This window comes from Lingula anatina, chromosome 5, assembly GCF_051362555.1.
Source record: "Lingula anatina isolate TDL-2025a chromosome 5, LinAna3.0, whole genome shotgun sequence".
NCBI lineage: Eukaryota > Metazoa > Brachiopoda > Lingulata > Lingulida > Lingulidae > Lingula > Lingula anatina.
This window is the reverse complement of record NC_141771.1, coordinates 17422919-17446029: the sequence shown is the minus strand read 5'-3', so window position 1 is coordinate 17446029 and position 23111 is coordinate 17422919.

Sequence of the window (23111 nt, the reverse complement as noted above, 5' to 3'; positions counted from 1 at the left end):
GTATATATTTGTATAATTTCAAAGCTTAATTGCGATTTGTTAATTATAACCTAACGTCTTTAGACATTATGTTATGGATGTGAATTTATTCCTTTATTTCCAGTGACTCTATGTACCGTTTACGAAGATTCCAGAAGCGTCTTACTCGGAGACACGTTTCGTGTTCGACACATACAGCCCCACACCCACTCCAAGATTGCCTCCTATCCGACGTTTGTCTGCTTGTTAATTTGCAGGGACGACGTTTAGTACGAAGTGTTATGTTTGCTTTGGGTAGTAGCATTCTGCTCCAAACAGTATATCATATTAAAAGTCGAATAAAATAAGGTTTTTTAATTTATGAAACTTCTCGTAGAAATTAAATCCATACTAAGCGTCCGCCCTGCATGATGCTTGATTGTTTCGCATCCGCAGACCCCCCCCCCCCCCCCCCCCTTCAAAAAATGCTGGATCCGCCTCTGTACATGTATGACCATTTCAGTACCATTTCTAGTTTTATGTAAAATATTAATAAATTAATGAAACATAAGTTAAAGAAAACAAAAATGCCTAAAAATGGCACTTGGGTTACTGACAGCTTTTGGACAAATTTGGCATGAGCAATACTAGAATATCAAACTTTATTTATAAAAAGCAATTAAGTTACATTTTCTATGCTGGTATTCCTTCAATTTTCTAGCCCCATATAACAAAGTCAATATTAAGCAATTTTTCAATTACTAAGAGACGTCTAGAAATACTATTTATCTAAATATGTGGCCCTTGCAAATTTTCTTAAAGAAATTAGACGAAAGAATCACGCACTGCCAAAACATAAAGTTGCTTATATCAACAGTATGACCGAAATTTTATCAACAATTTGGTATACGCCAAAAACAATGATTCACGTATCAATTTCCAATAGCAGCTATAATTCTGAATACCTAAGATTGTTAGATGATAATTTATAATAATAAATTAAATTAACTTTGTGTTGTAATTACAATATGCAGTGTTTAGAAGCTGTTACTATATAATTGCGTTGTTCGCTATGGCAAATTACAGACAGCAAGTGTTCTATTTATCTTCCTGGTGTTGTTATCCTTGTCCAGACTGTAATCACACTTGATCACACTGGTTAGTGGGGCCACACGGGCCACAGGGTGTCCGGCCTCTGGTACAATCACTTGAGTGGACTGCTTGTTCAGTCTGACCCCCATGTCCAGTATTCTCTGAAACTGACGTGACTCAATGAGTAATGGACAACAGTGCTGTCATACTTCAATTGCATTACAATTGATAAAGTGTATTTTAACAGTGAGCCAACACCACAATCAGACGGACTGACAGACAGACAAGCAGACAGACAGTCAGTGAAAAAGAAACTGAAAATGAAAAAATGAAAGGGGGGGGGATAGGGACAGTGTGCACATTCTTTTAAAATTGAAAAGTGACAATTATTTAATACTTACATTCATCTGTCTGTGTGCCGACATCCATGGTTGCTAGTAGTCTTCCATTCAGTCTTGTGGGCCCTGTAAGTATAATACAACGGTGTGAAAAAGTTTGTATTTTTTGTGATGAATGACTGCCAACGACAAAAGATAATGTGAGAGCTAGTGTTGTTTTATCATGATAGGCAAACACTGGACAATGAATAAATGTATACGGTTTAAAAAAATATGTGACCATTTCTACCTCCAGTGCTGGTCATATCTGTACCAACATCTCTGTATGCGATGATTCCCGAGCGTCTAGGATTCTCTGGAAAAGATATATTAATGTATAATTAATCTCTCTCTCTCTCTCTCTCTCTCTCAACTTCATCCTGCTTAGGGCTACGTTTCGTTTCGTTTTTTTGTTTACACGCGTTTACAACGGGTAGGACCTGGGGTTCGGGGCCTTTATGTTCGTTACTTGTGAGTTTCGGATAAGGAACAAAAGCCATTCAGCATACCACATATACACCACAATATACTCCTTACGCAAAGAAAAGCGTCCTCTTGATCGGTGCAACGGGGTTACGGATAATCTATTGATCCGTACAACTTGGTTAGGTTTTGGGTCATCCCCTGTTCATTCTTGGACGCATTCAATAAACGCATGCACCTGCAAACATAGCGTCATTTGAGAATCGCTATAGCTCGCTCACAACAGAAAATTTAATAGGGAGCCAGCATTCTTTTTGGTGGTTGGGGAAAATTTATTATTTTTATGGACAACATCCTCTGGGGTACCCAAAGTCGGTGCGAGTGGGCGAATAAAAGGAAAAGTCCAAATAAATAAAAGCTGCTTAAGAAAAGTTATGTTTTCAATACACAGCTGGTAACACTAATTTCCCACAATTTACCATGTATGGTGTTTATTTTTGGATTTCTTGCAAGGATAATTATAAAATTAAAAAATATCGATTAGCAAAATAGCCAGGAATCTTACAAACAAAAAAGTGGTTACTGTTCGATTTGGTGTCAAACATCAACAATCTTCTGTGCACTCGTTCCTAGACAATGCTATCATTTAAGCGCGATATCTATTGCGGTGTCAATTTTAATATGTACACTGTATATATTTGTATAATTTCAAAGCTTAATTGCGATTTGTTAATTATAACCTAACGTCTTTAGACATTATGTTATGGATGTGAATTTATTCCTTTATTTCCAGTGACTCTATGTACCGTTTACGAAGATTCCAGAAGCGTCTTACTCGGAGACACGTTTCGTGTTCGACACATACAGCCCCACACCCACGCCAAGATTGCCTCCTATCCGACGTTTGTCTGCTTGTTAATTTGCAGGGACGACGTTTAGTACGAAGTGTTATGTTTGCTTTGGGTAGTAGCATTCTGCTCCAAACAGTATATCATATTAAAAGTCGAATAAAATAAGGTTTTTTAATTTACGAAACTTCTCGTAGAAATTAAATCCATACTAAGCGTCCGCCCTGCATGATGCTTGATTGCTTCGCATCCGCAGACCCCCCCCCCCCCCCCTTCAAAAAATGCTGGATCCGCCTCTGTACATGTATGACCATTTCAGTGCCATTTCTAGTTTTATGTAAAATATTAATAAATTAATGAAACATAAGTTAAAGAAAACAAAAATGCCTAAAAATGGCACTTGGGTTACTGACAGCTTTTGGACAAATTTGGCATGAGCAATACTAGAATATCAAACTTTATTTATAAAAAGCAATTAAGTTACATTTTCTATGCTGGTATTCCTTCAATTTTCTAGCCCCATATAACAAAGTCAATATTAAGCAATTTTTCAATTACTAAGAGACGTCTAGAAATACTATTTATCTAAATATGTGGCCCTTGCAAATTTTCTTAAAGAAATTAGACGAAAGAATCACGCACTGCCAAAACATAAAGTTGCTTATATCAACAGTATGACCGAAATTTTATCAACAATTTGGTATACGCCAAAAACAATGATTCACGTATCAATTTCCAATAGCAGCTATAATTCTGAATACCTAAGATTGTTAGATGATAATTTATAATAATAAATTAAATTAACTTTGTGTTGTAATTACAATATGCAGTGTTTAGAAGCTGTTACTATATAATTGCGTTGTTCGCTATGGCAAATTACAGACAGCAAGTGTTCTATTTATCTTCCTGGTGTTGTTATCCTTGTCCAGACTGTAATCACACTTGATCACACTGGTTAGTGGGGCCACACGGGCCACAGGGTGTCCGGCCTCTGGTACAATCACTTGAGTGGACTGCTTGTTCAGTCTGACCCCCATGTCCAGTATTCTCTGAAACTGACGTGACTCAATGAGTAATGGACAACAGTGCTGTCATACTTCAATTGCATTACAATTGATAAAGTGTATTTTAACAGTGAGCCAACACCACAATCAGACGGACTGACAGACAGACAAGCAGACAGACAGTCAGTGAAAAAGAAACTGAAAATGAAAAAATGAAAGGGGAGAGAGATAGGGACAGTGTGCACATTCTTTTAAAATTGAAAAGTGACAATTATTTAATACTTACAGTCATCTGTCTGTGTGCCGACATCGATTGTTGCTAGTAGTCTGCCATTCAGTCTTGTGGGTCCTGTAAGTATAGTACAACGGTGTGAAAAAGTTTGTATTTTTTGTGATGAATGACTGCCAACGGCAGAAGTTAATGTGAGAGCTAGTGTTGTTTTATCATGATAGGCAAACACTGGACAATGAATAAATGTATACGGTTTAAAAAATATGTGACCATTTCTACCTCCAGTCCTGGTCATATCTGTACCAACATCTCTGTATGCGATGATTCCCGAGCGTCTAGGATTCTCTGGAAAAGATATTATGTATTATATGTATAATTAATCTCTCTCTCTCTCTCTCTCTCTCTCTCAACTTCATCCTGCTTAGGGCTACGTTTCGTTTCGTTTCATGGCCAGAAATGTGCAGCATTTACGCGATACGCGAGGGCGCCACAGTAGGGCTTCACGTGACTCAACTAACCAATCACAGCACAAGAATCTGTGATAAGTGCTCAGCCCATTGTCAAGTAGTGTTAGTTCATGGTAACAAGCGTCTGATATGTGCAGAGAAGTTTATTATTATAATATATATTTTTCTTATTGTTACATTATTAAATCTAACTCTGTATCCAAATAGTAACTATACTGTATCAAGTCAGGTACTGATGATGTACAGAGGTCATATATTCCAGAATAAGCCATTACCACTGATTTATAACTTTCATTTTTGTTTAATATGTTATTCATGAAAGAGTTCATGAAAGATTATTTAAATTTTTTAAATCGTGATCTTATTCTTTTTATATTCAAATAATTGAATACTTGGGTAAAATTGGTCTTCCACTTCTTATTTGCATTTTTCGTTTACTACAAGATTATTTTGGAACAGCTGCAGCATTAAAAAATTAAATAAATGGCAATCTGAAAGAAGAATTTTGCATAATTATTAAACGATGATAGGAATTTTGGATTAAGAGATTAGTTAAATACTGAGTAGTGATATGGTCGGTCAATTTATGTAGAATCTGATAATATGATTGAAAATACTGATTGAGTTCTTGGCCTTGCACTGGGCAGTTTTACATTTGTGCCAAGTGCTCTTTTTGGACTCCATTGTACAGTGGTGAAAAATCTTCAATTGCCATGAAATTTTTTAATCAGACTCTGTATGTTACTGCTATCAGCTGGTGCTATCGGCAACGAATTAATATCCCTTTGTTTCTGAGTGAATCTACCGTCTAAAATCACTATTACTGAAAATATTTGCGTTTTGCTGAGGGTAGTCTGGGCAATATACGGCAAACTTCTTAGTACGTGTGTACAACAGAATTTTTTTAAAAACCCTAGCGATATTTGGTCAGGAGTTGCTTGAAGCATAGCACAGCGTTGCTGTCTATCGGCATCAGGCCGTTAGTTTGTCAATTCTCACGAATTACCCACGAATCGCGAACCCATTCATTTTCCTATGGCAATCTAGCAACTCATTAAAAATGCACGCATGCGCAGTGGGCTAGGCGTGACGTCATGCAGTGCATATCTGGGGATGTTTTGTTTACACGCGTTTACAACGGGTAGGACCTGGGGTTCGGGGCCTTTATGTTCGTTACTTGTGAGTTTCGGATAAGGAACAAAAGCCATTCAGCATACCACATATACACCACAATATACTCCTTACGCAAAGAAAAGCGTCCTCTTGATCGGTGCAACGGGGTTACGGATAATCTATTGATCCGTACAACTTGGTTAGGTTTTGGGTCATCCCCTGTTCATTCTTGGACGCATTCAATAAACGCATGCACCTGCAAACATAGCGTCATTTGAGAATCGCTATAGCTCGCTCACAACAGAAAATTTAATAGGGAGCCAGCATTCTTTTTGGTGGTTGGGGAAAATTTATTATTTTTATGGACAACATCCTCTGGGGTACCCAAAGTCGGTGCGAGTGGGCGAATAAAAGGAAAAGTCCAAATAAATAAAAGCTGCTTAAGAAAAGTTATGTTTTCAATACACAGCTGGTAACACTAATTTCCCACAATTTACCATGTATGGTGTTTATTTTTGGATTTCTTGCAAGGATAATTATAAAATTAAAAAATATCGATTAGCAAAATAGCCAGGAATCTTACAAACAAAAAAGTGGTTACTGTTCGATTTGGTGTCAAACATCAACAATCTTCTGTGCACTCGTTCCTAGACAAATGCTATCATTTAAGCGCGATATCTATTGCGGTGTCAATTTTAATATGTACACTGTATATATTTGTATAATTTCAAAGCTTAATTGCGATTTGTTAATTATAACCTAACGTCTTTAGACATTATGTTATGGATGTGAATTTATTCCTTTATTTCCAGTGACTCTATGTACCGTTTACGAAGATTCCAGAAGCGTCTTACTCGGAGACACGTTTCGTGTTCGACACATACAGCCCCACACCCACGCCAAGATTGCCTCCTATCCGACGTTTGTCTGCTTGTTAATTTGCAGGGACGACGTTTAGTACGAAGTGTTATGTTTGCTTTGGGTAGTAGCATTCTGCTCCAAACAGTATATCATATTAAAAGTCGAATAAAATAAGGTTTTTTAATTTATGAAACTTCTCGTAGAAATTAAATCCATACTAAGCGTCCGCCCTGCATGATGCTTGATTGCTTCGCATCCGCAGACCCCCCCCCCCCCTTCAAAAAATGCTGGATCCGCCTCTGTACATGTATGACCATTTCAGTGCCATTTCTAGTTTTATGTAAAATATTAATAAATTAATGAAACATAAGTTAAAGAAAACAAAAATGCCTAAAAATGGCACTTGGGTTACTGACAGCTTTTGGACAAATTTGGCATGAGCAATACTAGAATATCAAACTTTATTTATAAAAAGCAATTAAGTTACATTTTCTATGCTGGTATTCCTTCAATTTTCTAGCCCCATATAACAAAGTCAATATTAAGCAATTTTTCAATTACTAAGAGACGTCTAGAAATACTATTTATCTAAATATGTGGCCCTTGCAAATTTTCTTAAAGAAATTAGACGAAAGAATCACGCACTGCCAAAACATAAAGTTGCTTATATCAACAGTATGACCGAAATTTTATCAACAATTTGGTATACGCCAAAAACAATGATTCACGTATCAATTTCCAATAGCAGCTATAATTCTGAATACCTAAGATTGTTAGATGATAATTTATAATAATAAATTAAATTAACTTTGTGTTGTAATTACAATATGCAGTGTTTAGAAGCTGTTACTATATAATTGCGTTGTTCGCTATGGCAAATTACAGACAGCAAGTGTTCTATTTATCTTCCTGGTGTTGTTATCCTTGTCCAGACTGTAATCACACTTGATCACACTGGTTAGTGGGGCCACACGGGCCACAGGGTGTCCGGCCTCTGGTACAATCACTTGAGTGGACTGCTTGTTCAGTCTGACCCCCATGTCCAGTATTCTCTGAAACTGACGTGACTCAATGAGTAATGGACAACAGTGCTGTCATACTTCAATTGCATTACAATTGATAAAGTGTATTTTAACAGTGAGCCAACACCACAATCAGACGGACTGACAGACAGACAAGCAGACAGACAGTCAGTGAAAAAGAAACTGAAAATGAAAAAATGAAAGGGGAGAGAGATAGGGACAGTGTGCACATTCTTTTAAAATTGAAAAGTGACAATTATTTAATACTTACAGTCATCTGTCTGTGTGCCGACATCGATTGTTGCTAGTAGTCTGCCATTCAGTCTTGTGGGTCCTGTAAGTATAGTACAACGGTGTGAAAAAGTTTGTATTTTTTGTGATGAATGACTGCCAACGGCAGAAGTTAATGTGAGAGCTAGTGTTGTTTTATCATGATAGGCAAACACTGGACAATGAATAAATGTATACGGTTTAAAAAATATGTGACCATTTCTACCTCCAGTCCTGGTCATATCTGTACCAACATCTCTGTATGCGATGATTCCCGAGCGTCTAGGATTCTCTGGAAAAGATATTATGTATTATATGTATAATTAATCTCTCTCTCTCTCTCTCTCTCTCTCTCAACTTCATCCTGCTTAGGGCTACGTTTCGTTTCGTTTCATGGCCAGAAATGTGCAGCATTTACGCGATACGCGAGGGCGCCACAGTAGGGCTTCACGTGACTCAACTAACCAATCACAGCACAAGAATCTGTGATAAGTGCTCAGCCCATTGTCAAGTAGTGTTAGTTCATGGTAACAAGCGTCTGATATGTGCAGAGAAGTTTATTATTATAATATATATTTTTCTTATTGTTACATTATTAAATCTAACTCTGTATCCAAGTAGTAACTATACTGTATCAAGTCAGGTACTGATGATGTACAGAGGTCATATATTCCAGAATAAGCCATTACCACTGATTTATAACTTTCATTTTTGTTTAATATGTTATTCATGAAAGAGTTCATGAAAGATTATTTAAATTTTTTAAATCGTGATCTTATTCTTTTTATATTCAAATAATTGAATACTTGGGTAAAATTGGTCTTCCACTTCTTATTTGCATTTTTCGTTTACTACAAGATTATTTTGGAACAGCTGCAGCATTAAAAAATTAAATAAATGGCAATCTGAAAGAAGAATTTTGCATAATTATTAAACGATGATAGGAATTTTGGATTAAGAGATTAGTTAAATACTGAGTAGTGATATGGTCGGTCAATTTATGTAGAATCTGATAATATGATTGAAAATACTGATTGAGTTCTTGGCCTTGCACTGGGCAGTTTTACATTTGTGCCAAGTGCTCTTTTTGGACTCCATTGTACAGTGGTGAAAAATCTTCAATTGCCATGAAATTTTTTAATCAGACTCTGTATGTTACTGCTATCAGCTGGTGCTATCGGCAACGAATTAATTTCCCTTTGTTTCTGAGTGAATCTACCGTCTAAAATCACTATTACTGAAAATATTTGCGTTTTGCTGAGGGTAGTCTGGGCAATATACGGCAAACTTCTTAGTACGTGTGTACAACAGAATTTTTTTAAAAACCCTAGCGATATTTGGTCAGGAGTTGCTTGAAGCATAGCACAGCGTTGCTGTCTATCGGCATCAGGCCGTTAGTTTGTCAATTCTCACGAATTACCCACGAATCGCGAACCCATTCATTTTCCTATGGCAATCTAGCAACTCATTAAAAATGCACGCATGCGCAGTGGGCTAGGCGTGACGTCATGCAGTGCATATCTGGGGATGTTTTGTTTACACGCGTTTACAACGGGTAGGACCTGGGGTTCGGGGCCTTTATGTTCGTTACTTGTGAGTTTCGGATAAGGAACAAAAGCCATTCAGCATACCACATATACACCACAATATACTCCTTACGCAAAGAAAAGCGTCCTCTTGATCGGTGCAACGGGGTTACGGATAATCTATTGATCCGTACAACTTGGTTAGGTTTTGGGTCATCCCCTGTTCATTCTTGGACGCATTCAATAAACGCATGCACCTGCAAACATAGCGTCATTTGAGAATCGCTATAGCTCGCTCACAACAGAAAATTTAATAGGGAGCCAGCATTCTTTTTGGTGGTTGGGGAAAATTTATTATTTTTATGGACAACATCCTCTGGGGTACCCAAAGTCGGTGCGAGTGGGCGAATAAAAGGAAAAGTCCAAATAAATAAAAGCTGCTTAAGAAAAGTTATGTTTTCAATACACAGCTGGTAACACTAATTTCCCACAATTTACCATGTATGGTGTTTATTTTTGGATTTCTTGCAAGGATAATTATAAAATTAAAAAATATCGATTAGCAAAATAGCCAGGAATCTTACAAACAAAAAAGTGGTTACTGTTCGATTTGGTGTCAAACATCAACAATCTTCTGTGCACTCGTTCCTAGACAAATGCTATCATTTAAGCGCGATATCTATTGCGGTGTCAATTTTAATATGTACACTGTATATATTTGTATAATTTCAAAGCTTAATTGCGATTTGTTAATTATAACCTAACGTCTTTAGACATTATGTTATGGATGTGAATTTATTCCTTTATTTCCAGTGACTCTATGTACCGTTTACGAAGATTCCAGAAGCGTCTTACTCGGAGACACGTTTCGTGTTCGACACATACAGCCCCACACCCACGCCAAGATTGCCTCCTATCCGACGTTTGTCTGCTTGTTAATTTGCAGGGACGACGTTTAGTACGAAGTGTTATGTTTGCTTTGGGTAGTAGCATTCTGCTCCAAACAGTATATCATATTAAAAGTCGAATAAAATAAGGTTTTTTAATTTATGAAACTTCTCGTAGAAATTAAATCCATACTAAGCGTCCGCCCTGCATGATGCTTGATTGCTTCGCATCCGCAGACCCCCCCCCCCTTCAAAAAATGCTGGATCCGGCCGCCTCTGTACATGTATGACCATTTCAGTACCATTTCTAGTTTTATGTAAAATATTAATAAATTAATGAAACATAAGTTAAAGAAAACAAAAATGCCTAAAAATGGCACTTGGGTTACTGACAGCTTTTGGACAAATTTGGCATGAGCAATTCTAGAATATCAAACTTTATTTATAAAAAGCAATTAAGTTACATTTTCTATGCTGGTATTCCTTCAATTTTCTAGCCCATATAACAAAGACAATATTAAGCAATTTTTCAATTACTAGGAGACGTCTAGAAATACTATTTATCTAAATATGTGGCCCTTGCAAATTTTCTTAAAGAAATTAGACGAAAGAATCACGCACTGCCAAAACATAAAGTTGCTTATATCAACAGTATGACCGAAATTTTATCAACAATTTGGTATACGCCAAAAACAATGATTCACGTATCATTTTCCAATAGCAGCTATAATTCAGAATACCTAAGATTGTTAGATGATAATTTATAATAATAAATTAAATTAACTTTGTGTTGTAATTACAATATGCAGTGTTTAGAAGCTGTTACTATATAATTGCGTTGTTCGCTATGGCAAATTACAGACAGCAAGTGTTCTATTTATCTTCCTGGTGTTGTCATCCGTGTCCAGACTATGGTCACACTTGATCACACTGGTAAGTGGGGCCACACGGGCCACAGGGTGTTCGGCCTCTGGTACAATTACTTGAGTGGACTGCTTGTTCAGTCTGACCCCCATGTCCAGAATTCTCTGAAACTGACGTGACTCAATGAGTAATGGACAACAGTGCTGTCATACTTCAATTGCATTACAATTGATAAAGTGTATTTTAACAGTGAGCCAACACCACAATCAGACGGACTGACAGACAGACAGACAGATAGACAAGCAGACAAACAGTCAGTGAAAATGAGACTGAAAATGAAAAAACGAAAGGTGGGGAAAAAGGGAAAGTGTGCACATTCTTTTAAAATTGAAAAGGGACAATAATTAAACACTAATTACAGTCATCTGTCTGTGTGCCGACATCCATGGTAGCTATCAGTTTTCTATTAAAGTCTTGCGGGTCCTGTAAGTATAATACAACGGTGTAAAAAAGTTTTTTCTTTTTCTTTTTTTGTGATGAAGGACTACCGACGACAAAAAATAATGTGAGAGCTAGTGATGTTTTATCATGATAGGCAAACACTGGACAATGAATAAATGTATACGGTTTAAAATAAAAATATGTGACCACTGCCCCATATCTACCTCCAGTCCTGGTCATATCTGTACCCACATCCCTGTATGCGATGATTCCCGAGCGTGTAGGATTCTCTGGAAAAGATTAATTTTTAAAATTTATAATCTCTCTCTCTCTCTCTCTCTCTCTCTCTTTCTCTCTCTACTTGTTTTTTACTCATTTCTAATATTGTTATAAAAAATAATACATACCATTTACAACGGCGCTTGCTGCTTGTCCATCTGCCATGTTATGCCCCGCTAGTACCGTAGTACTTTTCAGATTAATATACGTTGTTTGTCTAATCAAGTTTATATTTTCAGGGCCACGGCTCATATTCTTGTTACGTTGAGGCGAGTTTACAACGGATGTGGGGTTCGGGGCTTTTCCAAGCGTTCTTTGCCAGTTCCAGTTACACTACATACGGCAGTCACGTTTCAATGGACGTTCTTCTGTACAATGTACCTTTGTCGATTGGATCTCATTCTTTTCTACACCTATTCCACTCTCTCACACACACCCACTAACCGACCTATCCACACACCCACACACCCCGAACAACTGGTTAGGTTAGACTCTACCGGTATGCGATTTTACCCATCTTAAAGGGGAATCCCCTATCGATTCTCGACGACGCTTAACGCTTAACCTTGAAAGCATAGCGTGATTCACCGAGTGGCTCTGTAAAAGTGGACTTTCTACCATGAAACTGCATGTCCCTAGATAAAATTCACCGAGCGACTCGGTTGATAGGCCTACTTTGGAAGCTTAGTTATTACTTGCATAGAATCTGCAAGTCTATTGGTTGTTTGGGGAGATTCGGCCCAGGCAGGCAGTAGGCCTATATGGTTACTCGGGTAGGCTGGGACATGTTATATGGCTTGTGTGCCCCTAACATGCACGGTTATAAAAGGGTCAAGACAAGTTGTACGGCAGCCAAAACAGCTTCGGTGTAACCAAGAAGTTATGATAGTCCGAGTCCGGGTGTGACGTGAAGTTTTTTTTTTTTTTTTAGCATATTTAAGCATATGTTAACATTGTTTTATTTATCTATATGAAAAGATACATTATTATCAGATATCTACTTTTAAAATAGACTGAAAAATATGGCAAACATTTATGCAATTATAATGCAGTGTAAAACAAAGGTAGATTTAGATAAAATAAATATGCTGCCAGTAGGCTACAACTTGCATTTTCCCGTTTAATTTGTAATTAAATCTAAATATTACTAGATTCAAAAATGAATAAAAATTAAAAGTAAATTGAATTTTTAAAAAATTTACAACTTTTGCAAGTTTTTTTGCTACCTATGAGCAATTTTATTTGAGCTATTAATCTCACCGAAACATTCGCCACATATGTAGGCCCCTATATGTTACTTGTGACATGAGTGAATTTTAGCCTTTTGCCCCTCTCCCTCTCAAGCATATCCGTGCGCATTCTAGAACACACACGCGCACCGTGCACACACACACGCACACCTACGTACACCCCTTACAGTTTTAGCCGGCTAAGCTGACAGCTATCTAGTGAGACTCCCCACAGGGATAAATCGATCTCAAATCTGTGGGAATGAGGTCTTAAGCAAAGGCCACTTTCATTTAAAAACAGGCATGCCGAATTTAAAAATGAGTAACCAATCTTCACAAATGTCCTTCCTCAATGACTAAACATACAAAATTCCAATATTTAACTAGTATGCCTATTCCTTTTGTTTTTTGACGGTTTAGCAGGCCCATAGCCTGCAATTTCAAAGGGGAGGGGGGAGGGCGTTCTTGTTCTGAAAAAGTGGACCTTTTACCATGAAACTTCATGCCCCAGATAAAATTTAACCCAGAGGGGGCCTTTTCCAGGCAAAAGCGGGGGTTCTGTCGCCCCCCCCCCCTCCCGAATAAAGACCAATTCTTTAAAATTCGTGCAAAGACAGTTTAAATATTGATTCCGTCGAGTTTACTTATGGAAAATTACCTATGGATGTAACATTCAAGACAATTCAATAAACGTGTGAAACCTAAACGTTTTCCTTTAAAAGTGTCCATCTATGTTCCAAGAAGTAGAAAGAAAGTAAGAAACATCAATAACCTTACGGTTACGCTGTACCTAAGATTGAATGGAAAACTTTTCTATCATGGTCTATCACAATCCCCCCACCCAGTCCGTTCATTCGACCTATTAAAGCTTAGGCCTATATATGTGCCCAGCCATGCAATATCAAGTATACGATTTTGAAAATGCGTTTGTATTTTCATTTATTTATTTTTGTTGTGTGTGGTACACTCTAGACATAATGACCATGGGGACATCTAACTCAAGTGAAGGATACTTTCTCCTAGCTGTCCCTCAGTGCTTTTTTGGGCACCGTTCTGTTAATTTCTGATGCCATTGGCTTTCAAGGAGGGTTCAATTTGAATATGTACACTGTATATATTTGTATAATTTTAAAGCTTAATTGCGATTTGTTAATTATAACCCAACGGATATTGATACGAATTGCTGTACATAATGAACATGTACTGCTTTATCAGATCTTTAGACATTATTTCATGGGTGTGAATTTTTCCCTTTAATTCCAGTGATTCTGTGTACCATTTACGAAGATACCAGAAGCGTCCTACTCGGAGACACGTTTCGTGTTCGACACATACAGCCCTGCACCCATGCCAAGATTGCCTCCTATGCCGACGCTTGTCTGCTCGTTAATTTGCAGGGACGACATTTACTACGGAATATTATGTTTGTCTTTGGTTGTAACATTCTACTCCTAAACGTATATCAAATTAAAAGTCGAATGAAATTAGCCTTTTATTCATGAAATTTCTCATAGAAATTAAGTCCAAACTAAGCGTCCGCCCTGCATGTTGCTGGTTTGCTTCATTTGGTAATTGTATATTACTATGTCGTTGTACTCTGTTCTATCTGTTCATAGTGTTATAAGGATAATCTATGTATACTCTAGGGTCGGGGTCGATAACCGCCCCTTTCCGAACCTGAAACGTTAGAGTTGAATTTCTAATTTAACAGAAATAATGTCTGCATAAAAATGATAAAGGGATTCTTTTAAATATATCATATATTAATTTCCGAGGAAATAAATGTTTTTTTATTATTATTATTTTATTTGTCAATGAAATTTATGTGTGACCAATTCTGCAGCTGCGCACTTGAAGATATACTCTTATTCATTTTAAATGTTGACTTCTTTTAAGGAAAGACATTGCAACCGCATTACGTAAAATGCATATAAGAAACTTTGAATAACATTTATCGTGTAAGTCGTTTAGGACTTATATTACAAAACAGAAGTGTCGAAAAACAAAAAACGTGAAATGAACTTCATTTAGCTATCATTCGTCTATTAAAATATTTATGTAGGAATTACATAAGTCATAGCCTTTTGCATTCCATGTTTTCAAAATCACTTGAGCTGTCCCAAAGTCCAATTTTCAGTAGGGAATAAGTCTTCTGAAAGTTTTCTGATGAGCCGTAGGGCTCAAAGGTTTAATAAATTGAAAATTGAAAGTAGAGACTTCGCATCCACGCCCCCCCCCCCTCCCCCCCCCCCCCTTCAAAACTGCTGGATCCGCCCCTGTGCACGTATGCCCATTTCAGTACCATATTAGTGTTTACGGATAGGTCATTTTCAATGTAAACAGCATATAGCGTTCTATTATGGAGGTCTAGGGTTCGGTGCTGAGCAAGATGACTTAAAAGATTAAAATGGAAAAATGCCCAAAGAAAGGTGGTATTTTCTTACAAAAGCCAGTAGCTACTAAACATGACAAATAAGCTACCACCCCAACCCACCCCCAAAAGTAAAATGTAATGTAAAATATTAATGAATGAATGAAAAATAAATTAAAGCAAACAAAAATGTCTTAAAATGGCACTCGGGTTACTGACAGCTTTTGGACAAATTTGGCATGAACAGTACTAGAATATCAAACCTTATTTATTAAAAAGCAATTAAGTTACATTTTCTATGCTGGTATTCTTCCAGTTTTCTAACCCATATAACAATATTAAAGCTATATTAATCCATTCAGTCTTGTGGGTCCTGTAAGTAGGATATAAGGGTGTGAAAATTTTTGTATTTTTTGTGATGAATGACTGCCGACGACAGAAGTAAATGTGAGAGCAAGTGTTGTTTTTATCATGATAGGCAAACACTGTATCAGTACATCTGTACCAACATCTCTGTATGCGATAATTCCCGAGCGTCTAGGATTCTCTGGAAAAGAAATTATGTATTATATGTATAATTAATCTCTCTCTCTCTCTCTCTCTCTCTCTCTCTCTCTCTCTCTTGAGTTTATCCTTTATCCTGATCAGGGCTACGTACGGTTCGTTGGGTTTTTGGGTTTTTGGGTCGGGGCTTCCATTCAGAACAAAACGTATTACAAAAAGTTTATTTCCTACGCAAACAAAATCGACCTATTGATCATTACTACTTGGTTTAGGATATGTTTTGCTACACCTCAAACATTATTGCCATCTATTAACGCATCAACTTGAAAACACAGCGTACATTGAGAATAGTTATATCTCTCACATAATACCGAGTTCAATAAGGGTCCAGCATTCCAGCATTCCTTTAAGTGGTTAGGGAAAGTCATTTCAAGTACACTCTTTTCTGATTAACCCTTTCCCTTTTTATATGTGTCTTATTCTGATTTTTCCAAAGACTTGGATAATCTTGTAAACCCTTCACGTCTTATGTCGCCTTGTATGGTTTTCATTTTGGGATTTCTTGCAAGGTTTATTATAAATTTAAAAAATATCGATTAGGCTAATTAGCCAGGCATCTTACAACCAAAAAAGTGTTTACTATTCGATTTGGTGTCAAACATCAACAACCTTCTGTGCACTCGTTCCTAGACAAATGCTATCATTTAAGCGCGATATCTATTGCGGTGTCAATTTTAATATGTACACTGTATATATTTGTATAATTTCAAAGCTTAATTGCGATTTGTTAATTATAACCTAACGTCTTTAGACATTATGTTATGGATGTGAATTTATTCCTTTATTTCCAGTGACTCTATGTACCGTTTACGAAGATTCCAGAAGCGTCTTACTCAGTGACACGTTTGGTGTTCGACACATACAGCCCCACACCCACGCCAAGATTGCCTCCTATCCGACGTTTGTCTGCTTGTTAATTTGCAGGGACGACGTTTAGTACGAAGTGTTATGTTTGCTTTGGGTAGTAGCATTCTGCTCCAAACAGTATATCATATTAAAAGTCGAATAAAATAAGCTTTTTTAATTTATGGAACTTCTCGTAGAAATTAAATCCATACCAAGCGTCCGCCCTGCATGATGCTGGTTTGCTTAGCATCCGCAGACCCCCCCCCCCCCTTTCAAAAAATGCTGGATCCGTCCCTGTACAACATGTATAACCATTTCAGTACCATTAGTGTTTACGAATACGGTGGAAGTCTTCGCTCTCGGAGTGTTTTTCTACTTTAATGTAAAATACTAATAAATTAATGAAACATAAGTAAAAGAAAACAAAAATGCCTAAAAATGGCACTTGGGTTACTGACAGCTTTTGGACAAATTTGGCATGAGCAGTACTAGAATATCAAACTTTATTTTTCTATGCTGGTATTCCTTCAATTTTCTAGCCCATATAACAAAGTCAATATTAAGCAATTTTTCAATTACTAAGAGACGTCTAGAAATACTATTTATCTAAATATATGGCCCTTGCAAATTTTCTTAAAGAAATTAGACGAAAGAATCACGCACTGCCAAAACATGAAGTTGCTTATATCAACAGTATGACCGAAATTTTATCAACAATTTGGTATACGCCAAAAACAATCATTCACGTATCATTTTCCAATAGCAGCTATAATTCTGAAAACCTAAGATTGTTAGATGATAATTTATAATAATAAATTAAATTAACTTTGTGTTGTAATTACAATATGCAGTGTTTAGAAGCTGTTACTATATAATTGCGTTGTTCGCTATGGCAAATTACAGACAGCAAGTGTTCTATTTATGTTCCTGGTGTTGTTATCCGTGTCCAGACAGTGATCACACTTGATCACACTGGTTAGTGGGGCCACACGGGCCACAGGGTGTCCGGCCTCTGGTACAATTACTTGAGTGGACTGCTTGTTCAGTCTGACCCCCATGTCCAGAATTCTCTGAAACTGACGTGACTCAATGAGTAATGGACAACAGTGCTGTCATACTTCAATTGCATTACAATTGATAAAGTGTATTTTAACAGTGAGCCAACACCACAATCAGACGGACTGACAGACAGACAGACAGACAAGCAGACAGACAGTCAGTGAAACTTAAACTGAAAATAAAAAAATGAAAGGGGGAGAGATAGGGACAGTGTGCACATTCTTTTAAAATGGAAAAGGGACAATAATTTAACACTTACACTGATCTGTCTGTGTGCCGACATCCATGGTTGCTAGTAGTCTTCCATTAAGTCTTGTGGGTCCTGTAAGTATAATACAACGGTGTGAAAAAGTTCTTATTTTTTGTGATGAATGACTGCCGAAGACAAAAGATAATGTGAGAGCTAGTGTTGTTTTATCATGATAGGCAAACACTGGACAATGAATAAATGTATACGGTTTAAAAAATATGTGACCATTTCTACCTCCAGTGCTGGTCATATCTGTACCAACATCTCTGTATGCGATGATTCCTGAGCTTCTAGCATTCTCTGAAAAAGTAATATATTTATAATAAATCTCTCTCTCTCATATATATATATATATATATATATATATATATATATGTTTTCTTACTAATTTCTAATATTGTTATAAATGATTAATTATACATACCATTTCCAACGGCGCTTGCTGCTTGTCCATCTGCCATGTTATTTACTCAGTGATACCGTTTCTGTCGTAAAAATGTACATTGTTTGTCTAATGAAGTTAATCCTTCAGGGTCACAGTTCATATACTTCTTGCGTTGAGGCGAGTTTAAAAACGGATGGGTGCCGGTGTTCGGGGCTTTTCCAAGCATTCTTTGCCAATTCCAGTTACACTACATACGGCAGTCACGTTTCAATGGACGTTCTTCTATACAATGTACCTTTGTCCATTGGATCTCATTCTTTTCTACACCTATTCCACTCTCACACACACACACACACACACCAAGGGACCTATCCACCCGAACAACTGGTTAGGTTAGACTCTACCAGGGCAGAAACCCACTAAATCAACCTATCAGCGCCTGTTATTACGAATGTAGTTCAGTGAGAAAAAATGAGTGCTTTTTTCCATTTTTTTCCTGGCATTTCTTGTGTGTTGCTAGGGTTAATTTTGGTATCAACTAGCAGACTAGGGTGTAAACTACTGCCAGTTTTTTTTTTCAGGACCAGGCACATGTGCGGTGCAGTCGTGAGACCTCTGGCGGAAGGGGCTACTGACTGTGAGTGGTGCAGTGGTTTGTTTACAAACAGAGGGGTGCACGTGTTCAAGTGATGCCGGTAAGCAAGAAAGGCTGATGACAGTACATTTTTTTGCCATTGGGAGTGATGTCAGTGTGTCTGCTGTCCATGGGGGTGGGAAATGTTTCACAGAATACTTTTATTCATGCATTTTTGGAGGCATTTCTTAGTATGGTCGTCAATGGGAAATATTTTGGTGGTTTTTCCCCTACCAGTAGGCCCTTTCATACGTTTTACACATCTTCTTAAAGGGGAATCCCCTATCGATTCTCGACGACGCTTAACGCTTAACCTTGAAAGCATAGCGTAATTTGCGAATAGCGATATCTCATACAGGCTACAAAGTATTGTATGGGGCCAGTATGGGGCTAGTTATGGAAAGCAGACGTTTGCGCTCGGTGTCGATATGCGGTTCAGAGAGAAAACGAGAGTTGAAAAACTACACGTTTATTATCTACAGAGACTGATCAAAAACTACCCACTCAATGAGCAGGGCGTGAATATATACAAAGTAGGCAATAGCAGGCGGAGCTAAAACTAAACCCATGTCCACTACAGACATTGACATATGAGCTTTAAAATACGTTACTACAACTGATAGTGCGCTTCGTTTGCATGGACATGCTTTTTCTATACGTTCCAACACTCGGTCGATACTTTAGAAGCTCGTTGTTTGAGTTATTTACCTTACCGACACATCCGTCCACATACGTATATGTTACTTGTGAAACGACCCACTGAATTTTAAACCTTTTGCCCCCCTCCCTTTCAAGCACATCCGTGCACATTATCAAACACACACGCGCACCCGTGCACACACACACACCAGGGCTGTAGCCTGAGCAAAATGCCAGGGGGTGCAGTAAGCGGACACGAGGGGGCAGAGCCCCCGAGGGGGGAGGGTGTGGGAGGTCCCCCTCCCACGGTGTGGAATTTTTTTAAAACTATGTATAATACTGCATTCTGTTGCATTTTAACTGTTATTTATTGCTCAATTGGAAGTCAGAAATTGCGATTATTTTTTTGCACCTCATATCCCAGGGGGGGGGGCAGCTGCCCCCCCCCCTGCCCCCCAGGAGGCTACGGCCCTGCACACGCACACCTACGTACATGTACCAGTTAGTAAAAAAACACAGGTAGAAGCAGATAAAAACAATGAAAGTTCTAAACCGTACCAAATGGCACCGTTCGCCTATAGGTCCCAGAACCCCACGCCAAGTGTTGGGGGAGGGGGTCGGCTTGGCAACCACGGACCCCCAGCCCCCTTCCAATAATCCTAGCTCCGCCTCTGTTAGTGTCAGCACTAAAAAACCGAAATCCAGAGTTAATTTAAGTGATTATGAAAAGTCACTTCAAGTACACTCATTTTTGCGTAACCTTTTTATTTTTTATATGTATATTATTCTGAATGTGGCTAAGACTTGAATAATCTTGTAAACCCCCCACGTCTTATGGCGCTCCTGATTCCCATGCTTTGCAAATCTATCCACCGTAACGCCATGTATGGTATTCATTTTCGGATTTATTGCAAGGAAAATTATAAAATTTAAAAAATATCGATTGGCAAAATATCAAGGAATCTTACAAACAAAAAAGTGGTTACTGTTCGATTTGGTGTCAAACATCAACAATCTTCTGTGCACTCGTTCCTAGACAAATGCTATCATTAAAGCGAGATATATATCTATTTCGGTGTCAATTTGAATATGTACACTGTATATATTTATATAATTTCAAAGCTTAATTGCGATTTGTTAACTATAACGCAACAAATTTTGATACGAATTACTGTACATAATGAACATGTACTGCTTTGTCAGATCTTTAGATATTATTTCATGAATGTGAATTTTTTCCTTTAATTCCAGTGACTCTATGTACCGTTTACGAAGATACCAGAAGCGTCCTATTCGGTGACATGTTTCGTGTTCGACACATACAGCCCGTCACCCATGCCAAGATTGCCTCCTATGCCGACGTTTGTCTGCTCGTTAATTTACAGGGACGAAGTGCGAAGTGTTATGTTTGCTTTGGGTAGTAGCATTCTGTTCCAAACAGTAAATCATATTAAAAGTCGAATAAATTTTTACTAATGAAACTTCTCGTAAAAAATTAAATCCATCCTAAGCGTCCGCCCTGAATGATGCTGGTTTGCTTTGCATCCGCAGACCCCCCCCCCCCCCCCCTTCAAAAAATGCTGGATCCGCCCCTGTACATGTATGACCATTTCAGTACCATATTAGGATTTACGAATACGTCATTTTCAATGAAGAAAGTACATAGCGTTCTGTTATAGAGGTCTAGGGTTCGGTGCTGAGCAAGAACTTAAAAGATTAAAATGGAAAAATGCCAAAAGAAAAGTGGTATTTTCTTACAAATGCCAGTAGCTACTAAACATGACAAATAAGCTACCCCCCCAAAGAAAAAAAAATTAATTACCTCCGCCAAGGAGGTTATGTTTTTGGTTCCGTTAGATTGTCTGTTTATCTGTCTGTCTATCTGTCTGTCTGTTAGCAACATTACAGAAAAAGTGAAGGACCGATTTTGATGAAATTTTCCGGAACTGTTAGAAGTTGGCCAAGGAACTGATGATTAGTTTTTGGTGGTGGTCCGGATCATTAATCAACCAATAACCAATTATTCAAAATAAAAAAATAAATCATTATTGAATGAAAATTTAGGGGTGAAAGGCATTAGGTGGCGACTCTGCTGCCTTGGCGTAGGTCTGCGCTCTCGGAGTTCTTTTCTAGTTTAATGTAAAATATTATTAATGAAACACAAGGTAAAGAAAACAAGCATTCCTAAAATGGCACTTGGGTTACCGACAGCTTTTGGACAAATTTGGAATTAGCAGTACTAGAATATCAAACTTTATTTAGAAAAAGCAACTAAGTTACATTTTCTATGCTGGTATTCTTTCGACTTTCTAACCCATATAACAGAGACAATAGTAAGCTAATTTTAAATACTAGGTCCTAGGGCGACGTCCCGTACTACGGAAGAAATTCTTTTAATCTAAAAGTGCAGCCCTTGCAAATTTTCCTAGAGAAATTTGACGAAAGAATCACGCAGTTCCAAAACATTGTTGCTTATATCAACAGTATGACCGACATTTTATCAACAGTTTGGTATACGTCAAAAACAGTGATGCATGAATCACTTTTTAATAGCAGCTATAATTCAGAATAGCTTAGAGATTGTTAGATAATAATTAAGAATAATAAATTTGTCTACATTAACTTTGTTTTATAATTGCAATATGCAGTGTTAAGAAGCTGTGAGTATATAATAGCCTAGTTCGCTATAGGAAATAACAGAAAGCAGGTGCTCTATTTATCTTCCTGGTGTTGCCATCCGTGTCCAGACTATGGTCATACTTGGTCACACTGGTTAGTGGGGCCACACGGGCCACAGGGTGTCCGGCCTCTGGTACAATTACTTGAGTGGACTGCTTGTTCAGTCTGACCCCCATGTCCAGAATTCTCTGAAACTGACGTGACTCAGTAAATAATGGAGAACAGTGCTGACATACTTCAATTGCATTACAATTGATAAAGTGTATTTTAAGAGTGAGCCAATACCACAATCAGACGGACTGACAGACAGACAGACAGACAGACAAGCACACACAGTCAGTGAAACAGAAACAGAAAATGAAAATGAAAAAATGAAAGGGGGAGAGATAGGAAAAATGTGCACATGCTTTTAAAATTGAAAAGGGACAATAATTTAACACTTACAGTCATCTGTCTGTGTGCCGACATCCATGGTTGCTAGTAGTCTCCCATTCAATCTTGTGGGTCCTGTAAGAAAAAGTTTGGTGTGAAACAGTTCGTATTTTTTGTGATGAAGGACTGCCAACGACAAAATAAAGTGTGAGAGATAGCGTTTTTTATTTATTATTTTATTATTTTTTTTTTTTTTATTTATTTATTTATTTTTATTTTTTTATTATCTTTTTTTTTTGTCATTATAGGCAAACACTGGACAATGATTATATTGATACGAGTTAATCCGGCTGAGTTAATGTTAAAATCGTCGCGCTTGTCTATTTTAGCGCTCGTACTTATGTACCACTCTAGCTTGA